Here is a 16,573-nt window from a genome sequence, read left to right as displayed (position 1 = left end):
CTTTTCACCGTTCCTTTCAGAATCATTTGATTCATCAGCTAGGAATGGCGATTGCTTCTCCAGACCAATCCAAGGCCAGGCCAAAGTAACTCGATCTTTCCAAGGGGTGTGTGGCCCAACTTTTGAAAGAACCGCTGGGTGGAGAACTTTTTGGTATTTTTCTGTAGCACTTTTCACCGTAATTGCCCTAAGGTTGGTCTCTGCATCCTTAAGCATACCAGAGTTTTCACAGAAGAAACAGGTTGAGGCCTAGTAAAGTTGACATTTCCAATAGTTCGTCCTAGAGACTACAAAGAAACTGTTCTTTTAAGTATTATTCCACTGTGGTTTCACCATTGTTTTCAGAACCCTAGCAGGTTTCTCGCATTAGCATTAGAATCCTCCCTGGTAGTTGAGATTTCTTGGTTGGGTGTAAGTGCGGGGCTTCTGTCAGCCCTGCGTTTGATTTGTTTACCTCCAGATTTGGTAAGTGCATATTTGCGTGAGATGGGAAAAGTGTGGATCCTGCTTCAGATTTCATCCTGACACTTTTGAAATCACCAGTGTGTTGGAAATTATTTGCCATTTCCATAGCGTTGTGCACCGTAATAGTCATGAGGTCGGTCTCTGCATCCTGAAGCCTGTGATGCTTTTTGCAGAGAAACCTCTGCTGAGGCCCAGGTACCTTGCTCTTTCCCATAGCTGGCACAGGAGCCTTGGAAGATAGGATTGTTTTCAGTGTTATTTCACCATCCTTTCACCACTGTTTCAAGAAAGTGAAGCCTTTTCAACCGTTAACATAAGAATCCTTCTTTGGAGATGAGATATTTTTCTGGGGTGGCCAGTGCAGGGCCTCTGTCAGTCCTGGGTTTGTTGGACTAGCGCCAGACATGAGAAGTGCGCCTTTGTGGGACACGTGAATAGTGCGGATCCTGTTTCAGTCTAAAGACTGAAACAGGATCCGCACTTTTCACCGTTCCTTTCAGAATCATTTGATTCATCAGCTAGGAATGGCGATTCCTCCTCCAGACCAATCGAAGGCTAGGCCAGAGTAACTGGATCTTTCCAAGAGGTGTGTGGCACAACTTTTGAAAGAACCGCTGGGTGGAGAACTATTTGGTATTTTTCCGTAGCACTTTTCACCGTAATTGTCCTAATGTTGGTCTCTGCCTCCTGAAGCGTACCAGAGTTTTCACAGACGAAAGAAGGCTGAGGCCCAGTAAACTTGGCATTTCCAATAGTTGGTCCTAGAGACTACAAAGAACGTGTTCTTTTAAGTAGTGTTCCACTATGGTTTCACCATGATTTTCAGAACCCGACCAGCTTTCTCGCATTAGCATAAGAATCCTGCCTGGTAGTTGAGATTTCTGGGTGGGGTGTAAGTGCGGGGCTTCTGTCAGCCCTGCCTTTGATTGGTTTACCTCCAGAGTTGGTAAATGCATATTTGCCTGAGGTGGGAAAAGTGTGGATCGTGCTTCAGATTTCGTCCTGACCCTTTTGAAATCACCAGTATGTTGGTAATTTTTGGCCATTTCCATGGCATTTTGCACCGTAATAGTCATGAGGTCGGTCTCTGCATCCTGAAGCCTATGATGCTTTTATCAGAGATCCCTCTGCTGAGGACCAGGGAACTTGGTATATCCCAAACCTGGGACCGGAGCCTGGGAAGATAGGATTGTTTTCAGTAGTATTTCACCATGCTTTCACCACCGTTTCAAGAACGGGAGCCCTTTTCAACCGTTAGCGTAAGAATCCTTCTTTGGAGATGAGATATTTTTCTGGGGTGGCAAGTGCAGGGCCTCTGTCAGTCCTGGGTTTGTTGGACTAGCGCCAGACATGAGAAGTGCGCCTTTGTGGGACAGGTGAATAGTGCGGATCCTGTTTCAGTCTAAAGACTGAAACAGGATCCGCACTTTTCACCGTTCCTTTCAGAATCATTTGATTCATCAGCTAGGAACGGGGATTCCTCCTCCAGACCAATCGAAGGCTAGGCCAGAGTAACTGGATCTTTCCAAGAGGTGTGTGGCACAACTTTTGAAAGAACCGCTAGGTGGAGAACTATTTGGTATTTTTCCGTAGCACTTTTCACCGTAATTGTCCTAATGTTGGTCTCTGCCTCCTGAAGCGTACCAGAGTTTTCACAGACGAAAGCAGGCTGAGGCCCAGTAAACTTGGCATTTCCAATAGTTGGTCCTAGAGACTACAAAGAACGTGTTCTTTTAAGTAGTGTTCCACTATGGTTTCACCATGATTTTCAGAACCCCAGCAGGTTTCTCGCATTAGCATAAGAATCCTGCCTGGTAGTTGAGATTTCTGGGTGGGGTGTAAGTGCGGGGCTTCTGTCAGCCCTGCCTTTGATTGGTTTACCTCCAGAGTTGGTAAGTGCATATTTGCCTGAGGTGGGAAAAGTGTGGATCGTGCTTCAGATTTCGTCCTGACCCTTTTGAAATCACCAGTATGTTGGTAATTTTTGGCCATTTCCATAGCATTTTGCACCGTAATAGTCATGAGGTCGGTCTCTGCATCCTGAAGCCTATGATGCTTTTATCAGAGATCCCTCTGCTGAGGACCAGGGAACTTGGTATTTCCCAAACCTGGCACCGGAGCCTGGGAAGATAGGATTGTTTTCAGTAGTATTTCACCATGCTTTCACCACCGTTTCAAGAACGGGAGCCCTTTTCAACCGTTAGCGTAAGAATCCTTCTTTGGAGATGAGATATTTTTCTGGGGTGGCAAGTGCAGGGCCTCTGTCAGTTCTGGGTTTGTTGGACTAGCGCCAGACATGAGAAGTGCGCCTTTGTGGGACAGGTGAATAGTGCGGATCCTGTTTCAGTCTAAAGACTGAAACAGGATCCGCACTTTTCACCGTTCCTTTCAGAATCATTTGATTCATCAGCTAGGAACGGTGATTCCTTCTCCAGACCAATCGAAGGCTAGGCCACTGTAACTCGATGTTTCTAAGAGGGGTGTGGCACAACTTTTGAAAGAACCGCTAGGTGGAGAACTATTTGGTATTTTTCCGTAGCACTTTTCACCGTAATTGTCCTAAATTGGTCTCTCCATCCTTAAGCATACGAGAGTTTTCACAGACGAAAGCAGGCTGAGGCCCAGTAAACTTGGCATTTCCAATAGTTGGTCCTAGAGACTACAAAGAAAGTGTTCTTTTAAGTAGTGTTCCACTGTGGTTTCACCATGATTTTCAGAACCCGAGCAGGTTTCTGGCATTAGCATAAGAATCCTGCCTGGTAGTTGAGATTTCTGGGTGGGGTGTAAGTGCGGCAATTCTGTCAGCCCTGCCTTTGATTTGTTTACCTCCAGAGTTGGAAAGTGCATATTTGCCTGAGGTGGGATAAGTGTGGATCGTGCTTCAGATTTCGTCCTGACCCTTTTGAAATCACCAGTATGTTGGTAATTTTTGGCCATTTCCATAGCATTTTGCACCGTAATAGTCATGAGGTCGGTCTCTGCATCCTGAAGCCTATGATGCTTTTATCAGAGATCCCTCTGCTGAGGACCAGGGAACTTGGTATTTCCCAAACCTGGCACCGGAGCCTGGGAAGATAGGATTGTTTTCAGTAGTATTTCACCATGCTTTCACCACCGTTTCAAGAACGGGAGCCCTTTTCAACCGTTAGCGTAAGAATCCTTCTTTGGAGATGAGATATTTTTCTGGGGTGGCAAGTGCAGGGCCTCTGTCAGTCCTGGGTTTGTTGGACTAGCGCCAGACATGAGAAGTGCGCCTTTGTGGGACAGGTGAATAGTGCGGATCCTGTTTCAGTCTAAAGACTGAAACAGGATCCGCACTTTTCACCGTTCCTTTCAGAATCATTTGATTCATCAGCTAGGAACGGGGATTCCTCCTCCAGACCAATCGAAGGCTAGGCCAGAGTAACTGGATCTTTCCAAGAGGTGTGTGGCACAACTTTTGAAAGAACCGCTAGGTGGAGAACTATTTGGTATTTTTCCGTAGCACTTTTCACCGTAATTGTCCTAATGTTGGTCTCTGCCTCCTGAAGCGTACCAGAGTTTTCACAGACGAAAGCAGGCTGAGGCCCAGTAAACTTGGCATTTCCAATAGTTGGTCCTAGAGACTACAAAGAACGTGTTCTTTTAAGTAGTGTTCCACTATGGTTTCACCATGATTTTCAGAACCCCAGCAGGTTTCTCGCATTAGCATAAGAATCCTGCCTGGTAGTTGAGATTTCTGGGTGGGGTGTAAGTGCGGGGCTTCTGTCAGCCCTGCCTTTGATTGGTTTACCTCCAGAGTTGGTAAGTGCATATTTGCCTGAGGTGGGAAAAGTGTGGATCGTGCTTCAGATTTCGTCCTGACCCTTTTGAAATCACCAGTATGTTGGTAATTTTTGGCCATTTCCATAGCATTTTGCACCGTAATAGTCATGAGGTCGGTCTCTGCATCCTGAAGCCTATGATGCTTTTATCAGAGATCCCTCTGCTGAGGACCAGGGAACTTGGTATTTCCCAAACCTGGCACCGGAGCCTGGGAAGATAGGATTGTTTTCAGTAGTATTTCACCATGCTTTCACCACCGTTTCAAGAATGGGAGCCCTTTTCAACCGTTAGCGTAAGAATCCTTCTTTGGAGATGAGATATTTTTCTGGGGTGGCAAGTGCAGGGCCTCTGTCAGTCCTGGGTTTGTTGGACTAGCACCAGACATGAGAAGTGCGCCTTTGTGGGACAGGTGAATAGTGCGGATCTTGCTTCAGTCTAAAGACTGAAACAGGATCCGCACTTTTCACCGTTCCTTTCACAATCATTTGATTCATCAGCTAGGAATGGCGATTCCTTCTCCAGACCAATCGAAGGCTAGGCCAATGTAACTCGATGTTTCTAAGAGGTTGTGGCACAACTTCTGAAAGAACCGCTAGGTGGAGAACTATTTAGTATTTTTCCGTAGCACTTTTCCCCGTTATTGTCCTAAATTGGTCTCTGCATCCTTAAGCATACGAGAGTTTTCTCAGACGAAAGCAGGCTGAGGCCCAGTCAACTTGGCATTTCCAATAGTTGGTACTAGAGACTACAAAGAAAGTGTTCTTTTAAGTAGTGTTCCACTGTGGTTTCACCATGATTTTCAGAACCCCAGCAGGTTTCTGGCATTAGCATAAGAATCCTGCCTGGTAGTTGAGATTTCTGGGTGGGGTGTAAGTGCGGGGCTTCTGTCAGCCCTGCCTTTGATTGGTTTACCTCCAGAGTTGTTAAGTGCATATTTGCCTGAGGTGGGAAAAGTGTGGATCGTGCTTCAGATTTCATCCTGACCCTTCTGAAATCACCAGTATGCTGGTAATTATTGGACATTTCCATAGCGTTTTGCACCGTAATAGTCATGAGGTCGGTCTCTGCATCCTGAAGCGTATGATGCTTTTCACAGAGAACCCTCTGCTGAGGCCCAGGGAACTTGGTGTTTCCCAAACCTGGCACCGGAGCCTTGGAAGATAGGATTGTTTTCAGCATTATTTCACCATCCTTTCACCACCGTTTCAAGAACGGGAGCCCTTTACATCCGTTAGCATAAGAATCCTTCTTTGGAGATGAGATACTTTTCTGGGGTGGCAAGTGCAGGGCCTCTGTCAATCCTGGGTTTGTTGAACTAGCGCTAGACATGAGAAGTGCGCCTTTGTGGGACAGGTGAATAGTGCGGATCCTGTTTCAGTCTAAAGACTGAAACAGGATCCGCACTTTTCACCGTTCCTTTCAGAATCATTTGATTCATCAGCTAGGAACGGCGATTCCTCCTCCAGACCAATCGAAGGCTAGGCCAGAGTAACTGGATCTTTAAAAGAGGTGTGTGGCACAACTTTTGAAAGAACCGCTAGGTGGAGAACTATTTGGTATTTTTCCGTAGCACTTTTCACCGTAATTGTCCTAATGTTGGTCTCTGCCTCCTGAAGCGTACCAGAGTTTTCACAGACGAAAGCAGGCTGAGGCCCAGTAAACTTGGCATTTCCAATAGTTGGTCCTAGAGACTACAAAGAACGTGTTCTTTTAAGTAGTGTTCCACTATGGTTTCACCATGATTTTCAGAACCCGAGCAGGTTTCTCGCATTAGCATAAGAATCCTGCCTGGTAGTTGAGATTTCTGGGTGGGGTGTAAGTGCGGGGCTTCTGTCAGCCCTGCCTTTGATTGGTTTACCTCCAGAGTTGGTAAATTCATATTTGCCTGAGGTGGGAAAAGTGTGGATCGTGCTTCAGATTTCGTCCCGACCCTTTTGAAATCACCAGTATGTTGGTAATTTTTGGCCATTTCCATAGCATTTTGCACCGTAATAGTCATGAGGTCGGTCTCTGCATCCTGAAGCCTATGATGCTTTTATCAGAGATCCCTCTGCTGAGGACCAGGGAACTTGGTATATCCCAAACCTGGGACCGGAGCCTGGGAAGATAGGATTGTTTTCAGTAGTATTTCACCATGCTTTCACCACCGTTTCAAGAACGGGAGCCCTTTTCAACCGTTAGCGTAAGAATCCTTCTTTGGAGATGAGATATTTTTCTGGGGTGGCAAGTGCAGGGCCTCTGTCAGTCCTGGGTTTGTTGGACTAGCGCCAGACATGAGAAGTGCGCCTTTGTGGGACAGGTGAATAGTGCGGATCCTGTTTCAGTCTAAAGACTGAAACAGGATCCGCACTTTTCACCGTTCCTTTCAGAATCATTTGATTCATCAGCTAGGAACGGCGATTCCTCCTCCAGACCAATCGAAGGCTAGGCCAGAGTAACTGGATCTTTCCAAGAGGTGTGTGGCACAACTTTTGAAAGAACCGCTAGGTGGAGAACTATTTGGTATTTTTCCGTAGCACTTTTCACCGTAATTGTCCTAATGTTGGTCTCTGCCTCCTGAAGCGTACCAGAGTTTTCACAGACGAAAGCAGGCTGAGGCCCAGTCAACTTGGCATTTCCAATAGTTGGTCCTAGAGACTACAAAGAACGTGTTCTTTTAAGTAGTGTTCCACTATGGTTTCACCATGATTTTCAGAACCCCAGCAGGTTTCTGGCATTAGCATAAGAATCCTGCCTGGTAGTTGAGATTTCTGGGTGGGGTGTAAGTGCGGGGCTTCTGTCAGCCCTGCCTTTGATTGGTTTACCTCCAGAGTTGGTAAGTGCATATTTGCCTGAGGTGGGAAAAGTGTGGATCGTATTTCAGATTTCATCCTGACCCTTCTGAAATCACCAGTATGCTGGTAATTATTGGACATTTCCATAGCGTTTTGCACCGTAATAGTCATGAGGTCGGTCTCTGCATCCTGAAGCGTATGATGCTTTTATCAGAGATCCCTCTGCTGAGGCCCAGGGAACTTGGTGTTTCCCAAACCTGGCACCGGAGCCTTGGAAGATAGGATTCTTTTCAGCATTATTTCACCATCCTTTCACCACCGTTTCAAGAACGGGAGCCCTTTACATCCGTTAGCATAAGAATCCTTCTTTGGAGATGAGATACTTTTCTGGGGTGGCAAGTGCAGGGCCTCTGTCAATCCTGGGTTTGTTGAACTAGCGCTAGACATGAGAAGTGCGCCTTTGTGGGACAGGTGAAAAGTGCGGATCCTGTTTCAGTCTAAAGACTGAAACAGGATCCGCACTTTTCACCGTTCCTTTCAGAATCATTTGATTCATCAGCTAGGAACGGCGATTCCTCCTCCAGACCAATCGAAGGCTAGGCCAGAGTAACTGGATCTTTCCAAGAGGTGTGTGGCACAACTTTTGAAAGAACCGCTAGGTGGAGAACTATTTGGTATTTTTCCGTAGCACTTTTCACCGTAATTGTCCTAATGTTGGTCTCTGCCTCCTGAAGCGTACCAGAGTTTTCACAGACGAAAGCAGGCTGAGGCCCAGTAAACTTGGCATTTCCAATAGTTGGTCCTAGAGACTACAAAGAACGTGTTCTTTTAAGTAGTGTTCCACCATGGTTTCACCATGATTTTCAGAACCCGAGCAGGTTTCTCGCATTAGCATAAGAATCCTGCCTGGTAGTTGAGATTTCTGGGTGGGGTGTAAGTGCGGGGCTTCTGTCAGCCCTGCCTTTGATTGGTTTACCTCCAGAGTTGGTAAGTGCATATTTGCCTGAGGTGGGAAAAGTGTGGATCGTGCTTCAGATTTCGTCCTGACCCTATTGAAATCACCAGTATGTTGGTAATTTTTGGCCATTTCCATAGCATTTTGCACCGTAATAGTCATGAGGTCGGTCTCTGCATCCTGAAGCCTATGATGCTTTTCTCAGAGATCCCTCTGCTGAGGACCAGGGAACTTGGTATTTCCCAAACCTGGCACCGGAGCCTGGGAAGATAGCATTGTTTTCAGTAGTATTTCACCATGCTTTCACCTCCGTTTCAAGAACGGGAGCCCTTTTCAGCCGTTAGCGTAAGAATCCTTCTTTGGAGATGAGATATTTTTCTGGGGTGGCAAGTGCAGGGCCTCTGTCAGTTCTGGCTTTGTTGGACTAGCGCCAGACATGAGAAGTGCGCCTTTGTGGGACAGGTGAATAGTGCGGATCCTGTTTCAGTCTAAAGACTGAAACAGGATCCGCACTTTTCACCGTTCCTTTCAGAATCATTTGATTCATCAGCTAGGAACGGCGATTCCTCCTCCAGACCAATCGAAGGCTAGGCCAGAGTAACTGGATCTTTCCAAGAGGTGTGTGGCACAACTTTTGAAAGAACCGCTAGGTGGAGAACTATTTGGTATTTTTCCGTAGCACTTTTCACCGTAATTGTCCTAATGTTGGTCTCTGCCTCCTGAAGCGTACCAGAGTTTTCACAGACGAAAGCAGGCTGAGGCCCAGTAAACTTGGCATTTCCAATAGTTGGTCCTAGAGACTACAAAGAACGTGTTCTTTTAAGTAGTGTTCCACTATGGTTTCACCATGATTTTCAGAACCCCAGCAGGTTTCTCGCATTAGCATAAGAATCCTGCCTGGTAGTTGAGATTTCTGGGTGGGGTGTAAGTGCGGGGCTTCTGTCAGCCCTGCCTTTGATTGGTTTACCTCCAGAGTTGGTAAGTGCATATTTGCCTGAGGTGGGAAAAGTGTGGATCGTGCTTCAGATTTCGTCCTGACCCTTTTGAAATCACCAGTATGTTGGTAATTTTTGGCCATTTCCATAGCATTTTGCACCGTAATAGTCATGAGGTCGGTCTCTGCATCCTGAAGCCTATGATGCTTTTATCAGAGATCCCTCTGCTGAGGACCAGGGAACCTGGTATTTCCCAAACCTGGCACCGGAGCCTTGGAAGATAGGATTGTTTTCAGTAGTATTTCACCATGCTTTCACCACCGTTTCAAGAACGGGAGCCCTTTTCAACCGTTAGCGTAAGAATCCTTCTTTGGAGATGAGATATTTTTCTGGGGTGGCAAGTGCAGGGCCTCTGTCAGTTCTGGGTTTGTTGGACTAGCGCCAGACATGAGAAGTGCGCCTTTGTGGGACAGGTGAATAGTGCGGATCCTGTTTCAGTCTAAAGACTGAAACAGGATCCGCACTTTTCACTGTTCCTTTCAGAATCATTTGATTCATCAGCTAGGAACGGTGATTCCTTCTCCAGACCAATCGAAGGCTAGGCCACTGTAACTCGATGTTTCTAAGAGGTGTGTGGCACAACTTTTGAAAGAACCGCTAGGTGGAGAACTATTTGGTATTTTTCCGTAGCACTTTTCACCGTAATTGTCCTAAATTGGTCTCTCCATCCTTAAGCATACGAGAGTTTTCACAGACGAAAGCAGGCTGAGGCCCAGTAAACTTGGCATTTCCAATAGTTGGTCCTAGAGACTACAAAGAAAGTGTTCTTTTAAGTAGTGTTCCACTGTGGTTTCACCATGATTTTCAGAACCCGAGCAGGTTTCTCGCATTAGCATAAGAATCCTGCCTGGTAGTTGAGATTTCTGGGTGGGGTGTAAGTGCGGCAATTCTGTCATCCCTGCCTTTGATTTGTTTACCTCCAGAGTTGGAAAGTGCATATTTGCCTGAGGTGGGATAAGTGTGGATCGTGCTTCAGATTTCGTCCTGACCCTTTTGAAATCACCAGTATGTTGGTAATTTTTGGCCATTTCCATAGCATTTTGCACCGTAATAGTCATGAGGTCGGTCTCTGCATCCTGAAGCCTATGATGCTTTTATCAGAGATCCCTCTGCTGAGGACCAGGGAACTTGGTATTTCCCAAACCTGGCACCGGAGCCTGGGAAGATAGGATTGTTTTCAGTAGTATTTCACCATCCTTTCACCACCGTTTCAAGATCGGGAGCCCTTTTCAACCGTTAGCGTAAGAATCCTTCTTTGGAGATGAGATATTTTTCTGGGTTGGCAAGTGCAGGGCCTCTGTCAGTCCTGGGTTTGTTGGACTAGCGCCAGACATGAGAAGTGCGCCTTTGTAGGACAGGTGAATAGTGCGGATCTTGCTTCAGTCTAAAGACTGAAACAGGATCCGCACTTTTCACCGTTCCTTTCAGAATCATTTGATTCATCAGCTAGGAATGGCGATTCCTTCTCCAGACCAATCGAAGGCTAGGCCAATGTAACTCGATGTTTCTAAGAGGTGTGTGGCACAACTTCTGAAAGAACCGCTAGGTGGAGAACTATTTAGTATTTTTCCGTAGCACTTTTCCCCGTTATTGTCCTAAATTGGTCTCTGCATCCTTAAGCATACGAGAGTTTTCACAGACGAAAGCAGGCTGAGGCCCAGTCAACTTGGCATTTCCAATAGTTGGTACTAGAGACTACAAAGAAAGTGTTCTTTTAAGTAGTGTTCCACTGTGGTTTCACCATGATTTTCAGAACCCGAGCAGGTTTCTGGCATTAGCATAAGAATCCTGCCTGGTAGTTGAGATTTCTGGGTGGGGTGTAAGTGCGGGGCTTCTGTCAGCCCTGCCTTTGATTGGTTTACCTCCAGAGTTGGTAAGTGCATATTTGCCTGAGGTGGGAAAAGTGTGGATCGTGCTTCAGATTTCATCCTGACCCTTCTGAAATCACCAGTATGCTGGTAAATATTGGACATTTCCATAGCGTTTTGCACCGTAATAGTCATGAGGTCGGTCTCTGCATCCTGAAGCGTATGATGCTTTTCACAGAGAACCCTCTGCTGAGGCCCAGGGAACTTGGTGTTTCCCAAACCTGGCACCGGAGCCTTGGAAGATAGGATTGTTTTCAGCATTATTTCACCATCCTTTCACCACCGTTTCAAGAACGGGAGCCCTTTACATCCGTTAGCATAAGAATCCTTCTTTGGAGATGAGATACTTTTCTGGGGTGGCAAGTGCAGGGCCTCTGTCAATCCTGGGTTTGTTGAACTAGTGCTAGACATGAGAAGTGCGCCTTTGTGGGACAGGTGAATAGTGCGGATCCTGTTTCAGTCTAAAGACTGAAACAGGATCCGCACTTTTCACCGTTCCTTTCAGAATCATTTGATTCATCAGCTAGGAACGGCGATTCCTCCTCCAGACCAATCGAAGGCTAGGCCAGAGTAACTGGATCTTTCCAAGAGGTGTGTGGCACAACTTTTGAAAGAACCGCTAGGTGGAGAACTATTTGGTATTTTTCCGTAGCACTTTTCACCGTAATTGTCCTAATGTTGGTCTCTGCCTCCTGAAGCGTACCAGAGTTTTCACAGACGAAAGCAGGCTGAGGCCCAGTAAACTTGGCATTTCCAATAGTTGGTCCTAGAGACTACAAAGAACGTGTTCTTTTAAGTAGTGTTCCACTATGGTTTCACCATGATTTTCAGAACCCGAGCAGGTTTCTCGCATTAGCATAAGAATCCTGCCTGGTAGTTGAGATTTCTGGGTGGGGTGTAAGTGCGGGGCTTCTGTCAGCCCTGCCTTTGATTGGTTTACCTCCAGAGTTGGTAAGTGCATATTTGCCTGAGGTGGGAAAAGTGTGGATCGTGCTTCAGATTTCATCCTGACCCTTCTGAAATCACCAGTATGCTGGTAATTATTGGACATTTCCATTGCGTTTTGCACCGTAATAGTCATGAGGTCGGTCTCTGCATCCTGAAGCGTATGATGCTTTTATCAGAGATCCCTCTGCTGAGGACCAGGGAACTTGGTATATCCCAAACCTGGGACCGGAGCCTGGGAAGATAGGATTGTTTTCAGTAGTATTTCACCATGCTTTCACCACCGTTTCAAGAACGGGGGCCCTTTTCAACCGTTAGCGTAAGAATCCTTCTTTGGAGATGAGATATTTTTCTGGGGTAGCAAGTGCAGGGCCTCTGTCAGTCCTTGGTTTGTTGGACTAGCGCCAGACATGAGAAGTGCGCCTTTGTGGGACAGGTGAATAGTGCGGATCCTGTTTCAGTCTAAAGACTGAAACAGGATCCGCACTTTTCACCGTTCCTTTCAGAATCATTTGATTCATCAACCAGGAATGGAGATTGCTTCTCCAGACCAATCCAAGGCCAGGCCAAAGTAACTCCATCTTTCCAAGAGGTGTGGGGCCCAACTTTTGAAAGAACCGCTGGGGGAGAACTATTTGGTATTTTTCTGTAGCACTTTTCACCGTAATTGTCCTAAGGTTGGTCTCTGCATCCATAAGCATACCAGAGTTTTCACAGACGAAACAGGCTGAGGCCTAGTAAAGTTGACATTTCCAATAGTTGGTCCTAGAGACGACAAAGAAAATGTTCTTTTAAGTATTATTCCACTGTGGTTTCACCATTGTTTTCAGAACCCTAGCAGGTTTCTCGCATTAGCATTAGAATCCTGCCTGGTAGTTGAGATTTCTGGGTGGGGTGTATGTGCGGGGCTTCTGTCAGCCCAGCGTTTGATTTGTTTACCTCCAGAGTTGGTAAGTGCATATTTGCGTGAGATGGGAAAAGTATGGATCTTGCTTCAGATTTCACCCTGACACTTTTGAAATCACCAGTATGTTGGTAATTATTTGCCATTTCCATAGCGTTGTGCACCGTAATAGTCATGAGGTCGGTCTCTGCATCCTGAAGCCTGTGATGCTTTTTGCAGAGAAACCTCTGCTGAGGCCCAGGTACCTTGCTCTTTCCCATAGCTGGCACCAGAGCCTTGGAAGAAAGGACTGTTTTCAGTATTATTTCACCATCCTTTCACCACTGTTTCAAGAACGTGAAGACTTTTCAACCGTTAGCGTAAGAATCCTTCTTTGGAGATGAGATATTTTTCTGCGGTGGCAACTGCAGGGCCTCTGTCAGTCCTGGGTTTGTTGGACTAGCGCCAGACATGAGAAGAGCGCCTTTGTGGAACAGGTGAATAGTGCGGATCCTGTTTCAGTCTAAAGACTGAAACAGGATCCGCACTTTTCACCGTTCCTTTCAGAATGATTTGATTCATCAGCTAGGAATGGCGATTGCTTCTCCAGACCAATCCAAGGCTAGGCCAAAGAAACTCGATCTTTCCAAGGGGTGTGTGGCCCAACTTTTGAAAGAACCGCTGGGTGGAGAACTATTTGGTATTTTTCTGTAGCACTTTTCACCGTAATTGTCCTAAGGTTGGTCTCTGCATCCTTAAGCATACCAGAGTTTTCACAGACGAAACAGGTTGAGGCCTAGTCTAGTTGACATTTCCAATAGTTTGTCCTAGAGACTACAAAGAAAATGTTCTTTTAAGTATTATTCCACTGTGGTTTCACCATTGTTTTCAGAACCCTAGCAGGTTTCTCGCATTAGCATTAGAATCCTGCCTGGTAGTTGAGATTTCTGGGTGGGGTGTAAGTGCGGGGCTTCTGTCAGCCCAGCCTTTGATTTGTTTACCTCCAGAGTTGGTAAGTGCATATTTGCGTGAGATGGGAAAAGTGTGGATCGTGCTTCAGATTTCAACCTGACACTTTTGAAATCACCCCTGTGTTGGTAATTATTTGCCATTTCCATAGCGTTGTGCACCGTAATAGTCATGAGGCCGGTCTCTGCATCCTGAAGCCTGTGATGCTTTTTGCAGAGAAACCTCTGCTGAGGCCCAGGTACCTTGCTCTTTCCCATAGCTGGCACCGGAGCCTTGGAAGAAAGGACTGTTTTCAGTATTATTTCACCATCCTTTCACCACTGTTTCAAGAACGTGAAGACTTTTCAACCGTTAGCATAAGAATCCTTCTTTGGAGATGAGATATTTTTCTGCGGTGGCAAGTGCAGGGCCTCTGTCAGTCCTGGGTTTGTTGGACTAGCGCCAGACATGAGAAGAGCGCCTTTGTGGAACAGGTGAATAGTGCGGATCCTGTTTCAGTCTAAAGACTGAAACAGGATCCGCACTTTTCACCGTTCCTTTCAGAATCATTTGATTCATCAGCTAGGAATGGCGATTGCTTCTCCAGACCAATCCAAGGCTAGGCCAAAGTAACTCGATCTTTCCAAGGGGTGTGTGGCCCAACTTTTGAAAGAACCGCTGGGTGGAGAACTATTTGGTATTTTTCTGTAGCACTTTTCACCGTAATTGTCCTAAGGTTGGTCTCTGCATCCTTAAGCATACCAGAGTTTTCACAGACGAAACAGGTTGAGGCCTAGTAAAGTTGACATTTCCAATAGTTTGTCCTAGAGACTACAAAGAAAATGTTCTTTTAAGTATTATTCCACTGTGGTTTCACCATTGTTTTCAGAACCCTAGCAGGTTTCTCGCATTAGCATTAGAATCCTGCCTGGTAGTTGAGATTTCTGGGTGGGGTGTAAGTGCGGGGCTTCTGTCAGCCCAGCCTTTGATTTGTTTACCTCCAGAGTTGGTAAGTGCATATTTGCCTGAGATGGCAAAAGTGTGGATCGTGCTTCAGATTTCATCCTGACACTTTTGAAATCACCAGTGTGTTGGTAATTATTTGCCATTTCCATAGCGTTGTGCACCGTAATAGTCATGAGGTCGGTCTCTGCATCCTGAAGCCTGTGATGCCTTTTGCAGAGAAACCTTTGCTGAGGCCCAGGTACCTTGCTCTTTCCCATAGCTGGCACGGAAGCCTTGGAAGATAGGATTGTTTTCAGTATTATTTCACCATCCTTTCACCACTGTTACAAGAACGTGAAGCCTTTTCAACCGTTAGCATAAGAATCCTTTTTTGGAGATGAGATATTTTTCTGGGGTGGCCAGTGCAGAGCCTCTGTCAGTCCTGGGTTTGTTGGACTAGCGCCAGACATGAGAAGGGCACCTTTTTGGGACAGGTGAATAGTGCGGATCCTGTTTCAGTCTAAAGACTGAAACAGGATCCGCACTTTTCACCGTTCCTTTCAGAATCATTTGATTCATCAGCTAGGAATGGCGATTGCTTCTCCAGACCAATCCAAGGCCAGGCCAAAGTAACTCGACCTTTCCAAGGGGTGTGTGGCCCAACTTTTGAAAGAACCGCTGGGTGAAGAACTTTTTGGTATTTTTCTGTAGCACTTTTCACCGTAATTGCCCTAAGGTTGGTCTCTGCATCCTTAAGCATACCAGAGTTTTCACAGAAGAAACAGGTGAGGCCTAGTAAAGTTGACATTTCCAATAGTTCATCCTAGAGACTACAAAGAAACTGTTCTTTTAAGTATTATTCCACTGTGGTTTCACCATTGTTTTCAGAACCCTAGCAGGTTTCTCGCATTAGCATTAGAATCCTCCCTGGTAGTTGAGATATCTTGGTTGGGTGTAAGTGCGGGGCTTCTGTCAGCCCTGCGTTTGATTTGTTTACCTCCAGATTTGGTAAGTGCATATTTGCGTGAGATGGGAAAAGTGTGGATCCTGCTTCAGATTTCATCCTGACACTTTTGAAATCACCAGTGTGTTGGAAATTATTTGCCATTTCCATAGCGTTGTGCACCGTAATAGTCATGAGGTCGGTCTCTGCATCCTGAAGCCTGTGATGCTTTTTGCAGAGAAACCTCTGCTGAGGCCCAGGTACCTTGCTCTTTCCCATAGCTGGCACAGGAGCCTTGGAAGATAGGATTGTTTTCAGTGTTATTTCACCATCCTTTCACCACTGTTTCAAGAAAGTGAAGCCTTTTCAACCGTTAACATAAGAATCCTTCTTTGGACATGAGATATTTTTCTGAGGTGGCAAGTGCAGGGCCTCTGTCAGTCCTGGGTTTGTTGGACTAGCGCCAGACATGAGAAGTGCGCCTTTGTGGGACAGGTGAATAGTGCGGATCCTGTTTCAGTCTAAAGACTGAAACAGGATCCGCACTTTTCACCGTTCCTTTCAGAATCATTTGATTCATCAGCTAGGAATGGCGATTGCTTCTCCAGACCAATCCAAGGCTAGGCTAAAGTAACTCGATCTTTCCAAGAAGTGTTTGGCCCAACTTTTCAAAGAACCGCAAGGTGAAGAACTATTTGCTATTTTTCTCCAGCAGTTTTCACCGTAATTGTCCTAAGGTTGGTCTCTGCTTCCTTAAGCATACCAGAGTTTTCACAGATGAAACAGGCTGAGGCCTAGTAAAGTTGACATTTCCAATAGTTTGTCCTAGAGACTACAAAGAAAATGTTCTTTTAAGTATTATTCCACTGTGGTTTCACCATTGTTTTCAGAACCCTAGCAGGTTTCTCGCATTAGCATTAGAATCCTGCCTGGTAGTTGAGATTTCTGGGTGGGGTGTAAGTGCGGGGCTTCTGTCAGCCCAGCCTTTGATTTGTTTACCTCCAGAGTTGGTACGTGCATATTTGCGTGAGATGGGAAAAGTGTGGAT

Source organism: Lemur catta, chromosome 10, assembly GCF_020740605.2.
Source record: "Lemur catta isolate mLemCat1 chromosome 10, mLemCat1.pri, whole genome shotgun sequence".
NCBI classification, from domain to species: Eukaryota; Metazoa; Chordata; class Mammalia; order Primates; family Lemuridae; genus Lemur; species Lemur catta.
The sequence above is the reverse complement of the archived record's forward strand: the minus strand, read 5'-3'. Positions refer to the sequence as shown.